The sequence below is a fragment of the Peromyscus californicus genome, unplaced genomic scaffold, assembly GCF_007827085.1.
Source record: "Peromyscus californicus insignis strain IS unplaced genomic scaffold, ASM782708v3 Scaffold_5__1_contigs__length_169319896, whole genome shotgun sequence".
Taxonomy (NCBI): Eukaryota; Metazoa; Chordata; class Mammalia; order Rodentia; family Cricetidae; genus Peromyscus; species Peromyscus californicus.
In genome coordinates this window covers 97,923,290-97,938,811 of record NW_026294573.1, presented here as the reverse complement: position 1 = coordinate 97,938,811, position 15,522 = coordinate 97,923,290, and the positions used below count along the sequence as shown (strand labels likewise).

General features: G+C 42.7%; 1 long non-coding RNA gene across 1 annotated transcript; it reads left to right on the top strand.

The window, feature by feature from the left end:
- Positions 1–26: 26 nt before the first annotated feature.
- Positions 27–13,955, top strand: LOC128096935 (uncharacterized). Its single transcript, XR_008213772.1, has 2 exons — positions 27–9,456; positions 13,106–13,955. It is a non-coding gene; the product is annotated as an uncharacterized LOC128096935 (long non-coding RNA).
- The last annotated feature ends 1,567 nt before the right edge of the window (positions 13,956–15,522 follow it).

Here is a 15,522-nt window from a genome sequence, read left to right as displayed (position 1 = left end):
CTCTTTTGTGAGGGGAATACAAGCCAACGTTTTATTCCATCAGGTGGTCACATCGAGGAAATGAGGAAATGTATTTTAATGAAACATCTCGCCTTTTGCGGAAGCGTTTGTGTAGAAAGCTATTTCTCTGTTTCTGAATGGGCTTCAGTCTTCCAAATGCTTTCTGTTTAAATGCAAAAGCCCCTGGGAGACATAAGTGGAGATGGGGGAAAAATATATACACTGGGGTAAAATAATCCCTGAAGTGCAACACAGGGAAAACATAAGAAATGACTCAAGGAAGGGGAAAACTGTGCATGTCTAAGGGAAGGTAACAGCCAGCTTTGCACCCTGGCCTTACCAGGGCTCTCACTACAATGCATTTTCTATGACCTTTTCTATTGCTTCTAATTCCGTATCAGTTTGGGTATCTAAGCCAGGATTCAAATGAATATTTTGAGGTGTGCAATATAATATGAAATTTGAATTTTGGTGATCGTAAAGTTGTATTGTCCGATAATTATCATTTAAATACTCAGGATGCAAGCAAGTTGCATAGTAGAAGGCACCAATAGAAATTATCCAGTAATCACTACACTTTCCGTAACTGGGAACAAATTTATAGGGCTAAAAGGAGGAAATTCCTTAAGCAAATAGTTTGTTGTAATAATAAGAAGGTCATCATCTTGTTCCTGGGTGTTCTAGTAGCTTTCTACTTCAGAGGTAAACGATCATGGCCAACGGCAGCTTGGAGAGAAAAGGGTTTATTTCCTTTTATAGCTTAGTCTGTCAGAAAGGGAAGTCGTGCAGGCACTCAAGGCAGGGACTGAATGAAGCAGAGACCATGGAGGAGTGCTGCTTACTCCCTGCTTTCCAAGGTTTGCTAGCCTGCCTTCTTACACAACCCGGGACCACTTGCTGAGGGGTGGCACTGCTCACAGAGTGGGCTGGACCTTCCCAGGTCAACCATTAATCAAGGAAATGCCCTTCAGACTTGCCCACAGGCCAGTCTGATGGAGGCATTTTCTCAACTGAGGGTCCTCTTTCGAGGTGACTCTAGCTTGTGCCGGGTAGACAACAAACAAACAAAAACAACAAAACACCAGCACACTGGGTGTCTGAATTGCAGCCATAGGCAGATGGCACAATACAGAGAGTGCTATTTTAAGGAATATGCTAGATTCTTTACATATCAGATATCGGGCATATCAGATACTTTATGATTCATAATAGCAAACTTACAGTTATGAAGTAGCAATGAAGTAATTTTATAGTTGGGGGTCACCACAGCATGAGGAACTGTATTACAGGGTCGCAGCATTAGGAAGGTTGAGAACCATGGTTCTATAGTATTTCAATGTCTCTTACTGTTGTCTCACAGCTTGCTTCGTATCTGAGCCTTCTGCAGAACATTCAGTACTATCGGTGACTACTGGGCAATGAAATCTTGTGTTAAAATCACTGAATTCCAAGTTATAGTTAATTTTCATACTTCCTCTGATTTAAAATGGATCTTCTGGGCAAAGGTACTATATGGGAGAGCAAAGTAATCTAATAGTGTTTCAGTCTGCAAATAATGGTAGTAACCACTGAAGAGCTTTGAGCCAGGAAGGAGGATGCACACCCAGAATAGGACCTGTTCTACCAGGTGAATGGCTTCTCCCTCTGCAATATTTGATGTGCAATAGAATGTCACCAGGTGGCCGGTTGGTCTCCTAAGAAATACAGTTGAACAGGGAATTAAAATTTAACTGTTATTGTTGATGGCCTGTACACTTCATATGGGCAACAGTGAGATCAGACTTTTTGAGACAAGTTCATATTAGTGAAACCATTCAGAATCCATGCCATTGGGGGCATGGCTCTTTGTACATGCGTCCATTTGAAGAAGCCTTGAGGTGATCACAGAGGAAGCCAACTATCTACAAGAAAGGTTATGTAATCTACCTGATTTAGATTAATTTTTGGTGTGATTTCTTGTCTAGCTTATATGTTTAGATGTGTATTTTTAACTTTCTTGATCGTGTCTCTCTCTGTATCTGACTTCCAGTTCTTTTGAGATCAGAAAATTCACCTGTAAGATTTCATTCATTTAAATCTGTTAAGAATTTTTCTTTAACAGTCCTGAATAAAGCCCATCATAAGGAGTGTTCCATGTGGTCTTGAAGAGATGGCATGTTCTGCAATTGTTTGGTTTTATAATGGTTTCGGATTAAACCGTCAACTAGATCCCTGTCAGACATAGTGTTATCTACAACTTCATTTTTGGTACTGATATTTTTATTTATGTCAACTATGAAAAACTGTTAAGATCAATGAGGTTTATGCCTTATCTACTTCTTCCTTTAGTTGTTCAAGTTCTTGTTCCATTTTATTGCTCTGTAATTGGGCATGTGTACACTCATGATGGTTCTTTATTTTACCCTTATGAGGTGCCTCTGCCCTTGGTAATAATTTTACAAAGTATGATACTAAACTTGCCATTCCAGCTTTCTTCTGTTCCTCTCTCTAGACATGTCTAATAAGTTGCAGTGAAAACTGGGCATTATTGGTACTCCATTGCAGCAATTCTGAGTCCTACTGTTTTCTCTGATGACTATCGGGTTTTGTTCTAGTAGACAATTTACTTGTCTGGACTCACGTGTTAAATTTCACTGTGTGTCTCCTGCAGTAGCTGATATCTCTGATGATTCTTTTTCTTCTCTTACCTTCCTCCATCCAGCTTCTGTTAGTTTTGCACATGTTCCTCGACTCCCCCAGGGTGTCTTTCCAGTATTTGAGTGGATTCGTGATCACCTGAACACCTGAGCACGAACTCAATCCAGTTTTCAGGATTTTGTTTGATTCTCTGTTTTCTTGTTCTTACAAGAAATTTCTAGCTACTCTTCCACTTACAGCTGATGTCCTGATACTTCCACCAAGTCAGGCTTCAGCTTTGAGCTGCCTGAGCTGTGCCCACTTGGCACACACACAACAAAGCAGAAGTATGAATCTCACCCAGGGCAGTTTTGTCTTTCAAACATAGCCCCTCTCTGATGTGTGTCTGGGGTATTGTTTCGGTTGTTGGCCATCTAGCCTGGGGCATTGCCAGTGAGTGAGTAGTTCAGCACTCAGCAGGGGATGTGGCCAAAGTGCACACTGAAACAGAATCTCGGTCACTCTGCTGCTCTCTGGCTTCTAGCATTTTGCCATCATTTATTTCCCAGTTCTCTTCTAGCAGCGAGCGAGATGTGTCCTCAGCCATCTCATACTTATTAACCCCCTTTTCTGCCTCAGTAGCTGTGACGATTAAAGAAAATAGTAAACCAGCAAAAACAAAAGCACAATACGTCGCATTTTATTGTGGGCTGAATCTGAAATGTCCTTGTAGACTCCTGCATTGAACGCTTGGTCCCCATCTGGTGACAGTATTTGGATAGGTTCTGAAAACTTCGGAATGAAGGGCCTACTTGGAGGAGGTAGGTAACTAGGAGCTGGCCTTTGGAAGTTATACCTGGTCTCAAATCCCTCCCTTGTTCTTCTTCTCTCAAGTGGTTTATGTCTGTCACTCTGTCGCCATGTAGAGAAAGTCAACTAGAACACAGTTTATCAAGTAACTGCCTCCTTTAGATTGCCTTTTGGTTCCTTTTTACATTTGGCCAGATTTTTTAAAGGCCATCTGCAGAGAGTTTAATTCGTGAGTCCACCCAGCTCTTACCAGAAACTGGAGTATCATTCAGGTACTCTATAATTACCATCTGTTTCCTTTTTTTTTTTGTAGCACTGGCTGACCTGAAACTCATTATGTAGACCAGGCTGGCAATGAACTCACAGGGATCCTCTACCTTCTGAGTGCTGGGATTAAAGCTGTGCAATCCCATGTGGGGCATACATGGGCTGCAAAGAGGGTGCCGAAAGAAATTTAGATAAATAGAGCTTAAGCTTTATGCTGTTTGTGCAGAAAATAGATACAAAGGATGGCTAAAAGAAAGTTAGCTTGGGTTGTTTGTATGGAGACTAAAGACAAATAGTGAGAAAGGAAGTTAGCTCAAGTTATTATTAAGATGATGTCAGGGCATAAACAACTTGTAAATAGGGTGATCTTTAAAATGATTGGTTGGTTCCTTCATCCCCTCCTAGGGTTCTGAGGTTTTCTGGTATAAACGAGACTTACTGCCTATCAATAAACGAGTTCTTGCTTGACTTGACTTCCCGCTGGGCCTGATTGTCTCCAGGTTAAGAGGGAGGATGGGGAACAGGAGAGCAGTGCGCACTTGCCTTTCCTTGGTTCCAGGCCATTTCTTCACAGGTGACCTAAGTTCCTGGTGGGGTAGGTCCCCACAGCTGGCGCCCTAAAATGTGGGGCTTGAAGTACTTCGGCCGAGGCCAAGCGGTCTTCCAGGGTAAGTGAAACCCTCAGTATGGGTAATGCCATTTTTCCAAAAAATCCCCAAGAGCCAGGGGAAGCCAGGGAAGGCAAAGAGGACCAGGAGGGTGAAGAGACCAAGTTTAAAGTCACCCCCTCTGCACCTTATGATTCATATGCCCCAAAGGAGCAGGGCCCCCTGACTTATATCCTTGAAACAGGGGAATGCTCCTTGCCATATACCACCCTTAGAAGGGACCTATGTGACTGGGGTACCTATGACTGGCCATCAGCCAGGGATCGGGGAGCCAGTGGCACAGGGCCCCAAGAACAGCCCCTCCAGGCATTTCCCATTAATCTGGCCCCCGGCCCTAATAGGCCACAAGAATGGTACCCATGGGAGGCTAAAGACCTTAAGGAACTCCGCAAGGCAGTGGCAGAGGATGGGCCGAATGCCCCTTGGTCCCAGACCCTACTGCAAGATATTGCATATAATCCTTGTGTCCCCAAGGAATGGCTGGACCTGGCTAAGGCTGTCCTCTCAAGCACCCAATATATCAAATGGTGCGCACACTATAAGGAGGAATGTAGAGTCCGAGCAGAGGCCAATCGAGCTGCTCAGCCCGCGATCCCAATTACTTACGGCATGTTGGCAGGAACTGCTGACAGGTACTCTACTGGGGTCCAGCAGGCCACGGTCCCAGCGCCATACCGAGACCAGGTGCGACAGGCAGGACTAGCAGCCTGGGGAAAGCCAGATGAAGGGCCTACAGAATCCCCCATAGCTGGAGTTAGGCACAAGCCCAATGAGACCCTACCAGAATTTATAGACCGGGTCCAACAAAGCATTAATCGCAAACTACCAACTGGACCCCTCTAGGACCAATTTATAAAGATTCTGGTCTGGGATGGAATGAATGCAGAACACATGCTGCCTGTGCAGGGCTGAAAGAGACTTCCATGGGCTGGTAGGTGGTAGCCACACAAGATCTAGGCACCCAGCATCACCAGAACCAGACGCTGGCCTTAGCGTTGCAATCCCAGATGGCTGCCCTGACTGAGGCTTTTTCACGGGCCCTGGTAACCCAGAGTCAGGGGACTGCGAAGCCTACAACCCAGGGGGCCTGCTTTAAATGAGGGCAGGAGGGACATTTTAAGCTAGAGTGTCCTCTGCAACAGCCTCCCAATGGCCAAAAAAAAGGCCTTAGGTCGGTCAGGAGAAATAAAGCACCCCACCACCCCCTGTCCTAGGTGTCAGAAGGGATATCATTGGAGAAAAGACTGTAGATCAAAGTTTGATTTTGATGGGAAGCCTTTAAACTAGAACAGGGACACCCTCTAGCCCGGTCAACTAAAGGAGTAGCCCCCCTTAAGAAGGGGCAGGCACGGCCCTCCAGAGTGGCCCATGCCGACTGGACCGTTCCCTTGACTCCAGGTCACCGCCCCAAGATGAGTGTTGTTATAGGTGGAAAAAGGTTCCACTTTCTAGTAGATACAGGAGCTGACAGGACAGTAATCCCCTGGGAGGAGGTGCCCCCTCATTGGGATTTAGCAGCTAGACCCCAAATACTTGCCTTTCCTCGGTTCCAGGCCACCTCTTCACAGGTGACCTAAGTTCCCAGTGGGGTAGGTCCCCACAATCCCATGCCTGGTTAGCACTTCTGTTTTATTCACGTACCATGCAGGTAGAAGAATAGGCAGATAATGATTTCAGTTGTATATTTATGCATATTTAATAGCTGATAAAACCACACATTGGTAATTGCTGTTTTCTGTCTGCTTCCCTTATTATCCCATAAACTTTGAGAGTTTTCCAAAGTATGTGATTTACTTTTTACTATACACATGCACATCATAAAGGAATATTAAAAAAAAAACCTGAAGCTTTGATTCCATGACAGTGGAGATATCAAATTTCCATAGCATCATGCTAGAAATGTTAGTGTACCAGTTAATCAACTGGCAGGTAGTGTGATCATCTGAAATATACACAGCTGTCAGTGACTGGGAAACAAAAGTTACAGAGTGATGATGGTAATAGGGCAGAGTTAAAGTTCATGCACATCACATATGGCACATTAATAAACCAGTTTAGATTACAATCTACTACCGGTCCTAACTTTCTCCAGTTTGTTTTCATTTCTTTGAGACAGAGTCTTGCCTTTGCAGATGTGGGCTGGACTGGAACTCACAAGATAGTTCAGCCTGACCCTGACTCACAGCCACCCTCTTCCCTCGAGCTCTGGAGTGCTGGGATTGCAGGAGACAGCCACTATACTTGGCTTTTCTAGCATTTCTGAAAACAATATGGTAACTATTCAAATTCAACACAAATAGGGCCATAGTTGAAAAAGAAAAACGCTTTAAATGAAAATTTTCCTAATGGCTCATAGAACACAATGAAGGAACAGTTGTCTGGATGCTACACGCTTAAAGATAAGATTCTAAAATGATTACAAGGATTGCAGAGACCGTTTGACAGTCCAAGAAAAGACACACGCGAGGAGAACCATGTTCTGAGCCATCCTTTCTAAACAAAGAAGACCTTGGAATAAGATCTGGATCGTCTGGTGGTCCGTATTGGCCGAGTCAGATGAGGAGCAGCTGCCTTTACAGACTGTTGGCTCTGAAGGGAACCTTGTCCACAGGCTGAAAGGTGGAGGTCAGAGGAAGCTTAGGGTTACAGGAGTGCTGGATGGGATTTGAAGAGCAGAATGCAGATGTGAGCTGCTGCCTCTGCAGCTTACCTGCCTCAAAGTTTGCCAAATCATAATGCTGGTTGCAATCATATTCTGGTAAAACTGTTAGGCTAAGTGGAGTTTCATGTTGATTTAGAACAACATAGCTTGTGAGGAAATTTACATTTCAGTACATAAATACCTTTTTAGTTTTAATTAATTTCAGATTAGGAAAATACATGTGTGTGTATGTGTGTATATGACCCAAAGTGTCCAAAAGAGAACACTTACCCTATTAGTAATATCACTCTATCTTTACTCACGTCTTTTATTAATGTTTCTGTGTGGAAGTTACTTGAGAGTAACTTGGAGATCTGCCACCTTCTCCATAAATCCTTCCATGTATATTTTGTAAACACAAAGACAGCCTACACAACCCTGGTACAAGTCTCAAAATTAGAAAATTAACCTTGAGCAACTATGCACCTAATCCATAGCTTTTGTTTATCTCATCCATTGTCTCACTAATGCCCATTTTAGTAAATGGATAAAAAGGAAAAAAAAAAAGGCTACTTCAGGAACAATTCCAGAATCATATTTTGTGTTTCTTTGTCTTATCTCTTGAATCTCTCTTAATCATCAATTGCCTTTCTTTACATCGGTTTCCTATTTCAGTCATAAAAATTATCATAATTTTAGTATCTACAGGGCACAGGGATGACTCGGTTGGCAAAAGCTTCTGCTGCCAAGCCTGATGGCCCGGGTTTGATACCCAGGTTCTCCAACGGTGGAGGGAGAAAAACACACGTTGTTCTCTGACCTCCACAAGCGTACACACTCCAAATAAAATAAGCAAATGTGAAAAACCACATTCATTACCTCAATGTTCTGGAGGTTAAAAGTCCACATTTATTCTCAATAGTCAAAGTCAAGGTGTTTGGTGTGTGTTGGGGGTGGGGAGCTGTTTCTTCTGTGGAGGTTCTTGGAAAAGAATCTGTTTCCTCATCTTTTTCCGTTTTCAGAGCCTGCTTATGCTCTTTGTTGGATAACCACCTTGCTTGCTTCCCTTTAACCCGGTACTTGCCGCTGTTACAACCCTGGTTCCCCTGCCTCCTGCTTACAAGCACTGTAGTGATCAAACCGGACCTGCCTGGATGATCCAGGATCATCTTCTTCTCCAGGTCCTCAGCATAATCACCTTTATCGTGGAAGGTGAAGTATGCACAGCTTGTGGGGGGATTAGGCAATGGGCGGGTCAGAGGATTAGTCAGCCCACCACAGTGTTCCTTAGCTAGGATGTTTCTCAAAGTCACTGTAAATCCTGTTGAGAAGAAGGTGGAGGGGAATGAAGAGAGACAGCTGGGTGATAGTGAGGAGGAAGTGTTAAGAGGCTCAGGAGAGAAAGGAGACAGGGAAGAGCAGCTAGCTGCTAATTTGGATTTTTGCTTTATGTCTGGGTCCCCTTCTTCATGAAAGGAAGATAACGTGTCTTTCTGGACCTTCATTTTAAGTGATTAAATGTAGCAGAAAAAGCTTGAGACCTTTGGTAGGAGACTGTTACAGAAAATGAATTCTGCTTCCCTAAATTCTAGTGTATTGATTACTTCCTTTCGGAGAATAGATGCAGCACATCCCTCTGGATCGTCCCTGCAAGGAGATAAGCCTCAGCACTTCCTGCACAATTCTTTGCAAGAAAGCAATTGATTGGCTTTATGTGAAGCTCAGAAAGAAGGTCACTTGTCACTTCTCCAGGCTGGCCAGCAGGAAGCAATTACGGCCACACTTCCATGTACCACATGCACATCTGATGTTCGCCTTGGTCCACAGGATGTCCTTAATTCTGCTTAGGGCTTCATAGTCTGTGCCATAACTGTTACCATAGTGATGCTGTAGCAATAACAGGAAAAATATACTCTTGGCATTAACAAAGGTTTAGAATCTGAGCTGAGCTGGACCTGATGGTTAAACAATGGTAGAACCATTGATTGACACCCATCAACAAGACAGAGTAAGAGGCACATGAAAGGGGAAGTGAGCTCAGATCTCAGCACAGTTTCCGGCACCTTGGTGGATAATAGCATTTATCTTGGATGGTACAGCGAAACGCGCACACAGATGATGCAATATTCTTTTCTCTCCTTCCTTTCTTTTCACCGTGTGTCTATCTCATAGTTGCCTTCTTTAAAAAAAAAAAAATCAAACACATCTCAAAAGTGTCTCATTTCTTGTGATCCCTCATGTCAGGTGAAACCATCAGTTCCTCAGATGAATTCCAGATGGGTTGCGTCTTAGTCCATTTTGTACAGCTATGACAGGACACTGGAGAGTCGGCAGTTTATAAAGTAGAGAGTTCCTTCTTACAGTTCCGGAGGCTGGGAAGTCCACGAAGAAAGAACTTGCATCTGGCAATAGTCTTCTGCTGTGTCATCTCATGATGGAAAGCAGAGGGGAAAGGTAGGGGTGGAGCAAACTTATTCTTTATCAGAAACTCACATGTTCTACTTCTCCAATGCTAATCAAAAAGAACTTGGGGAGAATAGAGCTTATTTCACCTTGGAGGTTACAGTCCATCCTCAAGGAAAGTCAGGGTGGAAAGAAAGGCAGGAAAACAGATGTAGGAACTGGAGGAGAGGCCGTGGAGGAACACTGCTTCCTGGCTTGCTTTCCATGGCTTGCTCAGTCTGCTGTCATAAGCCAGGACCACCTGCCCAAGGTTGGTACTGCCCACAGGAGGCTGAGCCCTCCCACATCAATCATTAATAAAGGAGATTCCCGACAGACTTGCCCACAGGCCATTCTGATGGAATGGTTTTCCCGATTGCAGTTTCCTCCTCCCAGATGACTGTGGCTGGTGTCAAGATGAAATAAGCAACCAGCACAGCACTTTTTTTTTTTTTTTTTTTTTTTTTTTTGGTTTTTCGAGACAGGGTTTCTCTGTGTAGCTTTGCGCCTTTCCTGGAACTCACTTGGTAGTCCAGGCTGGCCTCGAACTCACAGAGATCCGCCTGGCTCTGCCTCCCGAGTGCTGGGATTAAAGGCGTGCGCCACCACCGCCCGGCAAGCACAGCACTTTATAGTGTGTCTTCTCCATAAGGAGCCCTCAGATTTTAACCATCTCTTAAGTGTCCTGTGTCTTAAGGCTCTAGCACTGGGGACACATTTAAATGTTAGTAGGTGGTTTAGAGGTATTCTCCTTGCTAAACCTTAAATATTCTGTCATTAACCTTAATCTATAATTTCTCAAGAGAAACAGGGAGCAGAACCTAAAATTTCATCCCATTTCAGTATTGAAATTCTTGTTAAGAAAATACCGTTATCCTCGGTGGAGTATTCTTTTTAGTTTGGTACAATATCTGAGAAGGTCCAATTTATGAAAACCATATATGGCTGATGTCTAGTGGAAACAATATCAAAATACTTGAGATTTAAAACAGTATCCTCATTTAAAACAGTAGCTGTTCCCCTGTGGTCCTAGAGAGGAAACTCTTCTTTCCCCACAACCAAGTACTTCCAGTGGCTTGCAAATTGCAGAATGAGACTGCACACTGTGAATTACACTATAAAACCAGAGTCATCCCACTGTTTCAGTACCACACAGATTAAATAGTTTTATGGCAGAGGATCAGGAAACTATGATGAGTGCAGAGAATAAGTCACGTCTTTACATTTCTTGATGTAAAGATAGATTTAATTTTGCACTTGTCTTTTTCTGATTGCACTGACTCCTCAGGATCCTGGCCGCACCAAATAGCATCCTATACGCCAGAGCCTGGAGGAGGATCATCAATCTTGGTTCTGTCAGATTGTGCAGGGAAGAACATCGACAAGACAGACATTATCCTTTTTTACCTCTTTTGATCACTTCTCAAAATCCTAATTTTGTTATACTTTGGGACAAGAATTCCTTTTCTTCATAAAGAGTGAAAGTGTGAGCGTAGGGAGAGTGATGGTATGGATAAAGTTTTATTTTTCAGTATTGATACATGGTATGAGTAGAGACTGAAAGTATATAATTTTTAAAAAATGGATGGAAGTAGAAATGACGTTAAGAAAAATAAGCTAGAGTCAGAAAGACAAATATTGTGTGCTTTCTGTCACATGTGGAATCTACATGTATATATGACACCAAAGAAGAAAAGGGACTATTTGGATGGGGGGAGGAGACTAGAGGGAGAAGTAATAAGAGAGGTTATGGAGGGAAGAAAAATATCTATTTTTCATTCATATGAAGAATCTAGATTTTTTTAATTACATGTAAGACATAAAAAGGTAAGGGTGATACATGGGGAAAGGAAGAAAGCATGGGAGGGATGAAGACTGATGTGAAAGGGTAACAAGGGATGAATACTCTTGTTAATAGAGGGACCAGCCTTAATATTGTACATCCCAGGGGCTCAGGAGAGAGAACTACTAATGGTGAGGACTATTTTCGGGAAATAGAATCTCAGCACACCGAGCTCTTTAGTCCATTCACTTTAATTCTCTGGAATAACATCCTATTTACACCGTTTCAGTTCTGTTCTTGTGCCTAGCTCCTTTCTTGCCTGATTTCTCTCTATATTCATCTACTTCTCCCTCTAAGTTCAATCTTAATTCTCCCATCTTAATTCTGCCTCATCTAGGTCTTTTTCATTTCGTTCTTACCCAGCTAGTACTTCCCCATCTGACTCTTCCTCATCTTCCATCTCGTCCACATGTTCTCTCTGGTCAAAATCCTCCTTATCCCTCTCTGTTCTCCATCTCTCCATCCTCCACGTCTTTCTTAAGTTTCCCAGAAATCCAGTTATAAATCCAAGCAGTCCCCTGGTCGAGCAAGGTCACCCGGGCATGAATTCTACAGGGTCATAAAGGTAGGTAAGAATTTTCCTCAGGCAGTGACCACCAGGCTTCCAGGGTCAAACGGAGGGGTGATAAGAATCACATAGAGAGGCAGTAATTGTTAATTATCATTTGCAACACAAAAGGGAAATGACTAATGATTAACTAAAGGATAAATTGGGTAATATCTAAGAAGAGGAATTTTATGTGCTCAACTATAATCTTAAGCATCATTGGTAGAAAATGTTAAGAATCTATAAGTTTCTAGGTCAATGGGAGAAAAATAAAACTGCCTTCTTTTTTCTTGTGGCTCCTATCTGTCCAAGCTATCTGCCATTTTTCTGCAGGGTGGGGGAAAGTGTGCTTGGTCGCTAGGCAACCTATGTACAGCTAGATGCCTCTGGTGATAGTTAAAGGGAGATTTGGAACTAGAGATAAGATTTGGGAAAGGAGGAAGTTAAGCTTAATTGGCACAGCCACCAGGCCTTCTCAAACAGGTTGCCTGGATGCTTAAGCCTGTTCTTAGAGATTACAGAGGTATCTCTGATAAGGTACTTTCCTCCATCTAGGGATGGACCTGGCCGGATGCTGCCAATGATGATAATTACAGGGAGGCTTGAATTGGGGTTCTAGCTGACCATAGCTGTTAGCGCAGAAGGTTATCTAAATATTCCTAGAAGTGGTTAGGTAAGGAGTTAGAGGTCTATAAAGTTAGTACGGCTGTAAGAAAGAGATTCCAAGTTAAATTGTGTAAAGCTATTGCTTAACATCCACCTGACCTAGGCAGTGTCTCCTTGTGGAATTTACCTTAAATCAGGAGACTAGCATGTGGACTGTTATTACTGTTAGTCCTTGAAAGTGGCTAAGGGAGATATCTGATTCCAGAGGAAGCCTTTCCTGAGGCTGTTCTCCAAATACCTTGAATGTGTATGTCCAGAGAGTGATCAGTCCACATTGTTAGCCCTTCTAAGGGAAAAGTCAATTGGTAAAACTATGAAGGCACACATGATTTTTATAACAGAAGACAGCTGATATATAACAAGCCAAGTAACACCAAAAGCTCCTTGGAATTTGGCTTCCTCTGAAGGAATTCCTTGATCCCTTCAGGTAGTGACTTTGCCATAACCAGCTAAGTTCTTATGATATATTTCTGCGGCCCTCAGCAGAATACCACAAAATATAATGATGCACATTTATAAATATATCATAATGAAGTCCATTATTTTGTAAGCTAATTAAAAAAATAAAATATAGGTTCTTACCATTTCTCTTTGTTGTCTTCCAGAATTAGATAATATGAAGATACCACGCACTTTGATTGTAAGACACAGAGAAAACAATTTAGACCTGAGCTGCAAACTTCCTTCTTGTTGGCTGGATTTCATATGGCTGGAAGGTGCTACATAGACTGCTGGAAGAGACAAAGCATCAAGTCTTAACCAACTCAGAGCCCTACAAACTTCAATTCTAACCTGCCAGGCAAGATATACCCATGGATGTAGTGGTGGCATGACTGTGAAGATAATCAATCCCTCTCTGATGGGATTCAGGACCTGCTCCATAGGAAGGAATCCGTGCATGGTACTGTAAACCTGGCCAAAAGCATAAGGTCAGGGAAGTCATAGGCCCTAATAAGGAGCTAACAATTACTGTTTAGTTAAATTTATATAACGTTAAGCTGCCTTCTAAATAACTGTTTTTACCCACAGACAAATTCTACTCTCAGCTTCAATGAGAGAAGCCTGTCTTTGAAATGAATGGTTGTGAACAGAGAGACTCATGCTGTTTAAGTTACTAAGAATAAATAATGGTTGAATGCTCACCCTAAACAAGGCATTTAAAACACTTCCTCTAAGACTCAAGGAATATTATGGAAGAGGAAGCGCAAAGAATGTATGAGCCAGATGGGAAGAAGGACTTCAAAATGTTACCTTCTGGCATGACAAAGCCATTTCAATCTTGAACTCACAGGACCTCTGCTTACCTGTACTGGTCCTATACAAGACCGGCTCTGCCATGGATGTGGGAGGTGCTCATGCACTTCTACCCCTCTCTGCTAAATTATTGTCTAGTGAAAAATTCTGAGAGGGGGGAGTCGTTGTCCTCAGTTGTGTATATACTAGGGAACCTATCAACATAGAGTTCTTTTTGTTTGTTTGTTTGTTTTTCGAGACAGGGTTTCTCTGTGTAGTTTTGCGCCTTTCCTGGAACTCACTTTGTAGACCAGGCTGGCCTCAGACTCACAGAGATCCACCTGCCTCTGCCTCCCGAGTGCTGGGATTAAAGGCGTGCGCCACCACCGCCCGGCTCAACATACAGTTCTAGACTGGTAGTCACATAGTAAACGCAGTAGTCCAAAACAAAACATAAAGACATGCATGTGGGAAAAGGATGTATAAGGAGAACAGAAGGTTAATAGGAGTGGAAAGTGAGAGTAATTAGAATTCATTCTTTTTTTTGGGGGGGGGGGGTTTGAGACAGGGTTTCTCTGTGTAGCTTTGCGCCTTTCCTGGAACTCGCTTTGGAGACCAGGCTGGCCTCGAACTCACAGAGATCCGCCTGGCTCTGCCTCCCGAGTGCTGGGATTAAAGGCGTGCGCCACCACCGCCCGGCAGAATTCATTCTTATATGCACAGTAATTAGAATTCATTCTTATATGCAAGAAATGCTAGGGAATAAATATAATTAAATATATGGGCTGGAGGGATGATAGTGATTAAGAGAACTTGTTGCAAATGGTGCTGGTCTAACTGGATGTCTGCATGTAGAAGAATGAAAATAGATTCACATCTATCATCCTGCATAAAACTCAAATCCAAGTGGATGAAAGACCTCAACATAAATTCAGATACACTGAACCTGATAGAAGAGAAAGTGGGAAATAATATCGAATGCACTGGCACAGGAGACAACTTCCTAAACAGAACACCAATAGTACAGGCACTAAGATTGACAATCAATAAATGGGATCTCATGAAATTGGATTTTCTTTTTTTTTTTTTTTTTTTTTTTAAAGATTTATTTATTTATTATGTATACAATGTTCTGTCTGCATGCATCCCTGCAGGCCAGAAGAGGGAGCCAGATCTCATTACAGATGGTTGTGAGCCACCATGTGGTTGCTGGGAATCGAACTCAGGACCTCTGGAAGAACAGCCGGTGTTCTTAGCCTCTGAGCCATCTCTCCAGCCCGAAATTGGATTTTCTGTAAGGCAAAGGACACCATCAATAGGACAAATTGGCAGTCTACAGAATGGGAAAACATCTTCACCAACCTGACATCCAACAGAAGGCTGCTCTCCAAAATATATAAGGAACTCAAGAAACTAGATATCAACAAACCAAATAATTCAATTAAAAAATGGGGTACAGATCTAAACAAAGAATTCTCAACAGAAGAATCGCAAATGGTCAAGAAACAATTAAGGACATGTTCAACATACTTAGCCATCAGGGAAATGCAAATCAAAATGACTCCGAGATTCCATCTTACACCTGTCAGAATGGCTCAGATCAAAAACACAAATGACAGCTTATGCTAGAGAGGATGTGGATACAGCAAGGGAAATATTCCTCCATTGCTGGTGGGAGAGAAAGATGGAAGGAAGGCTGGCTGGATTTATAGCCATTGGCCAATTAGCTTCCAAAATAACCAAATCAGTCTCATTGTAGGGAAAAAGGGCCAGCCAGTGAAAGAAACAC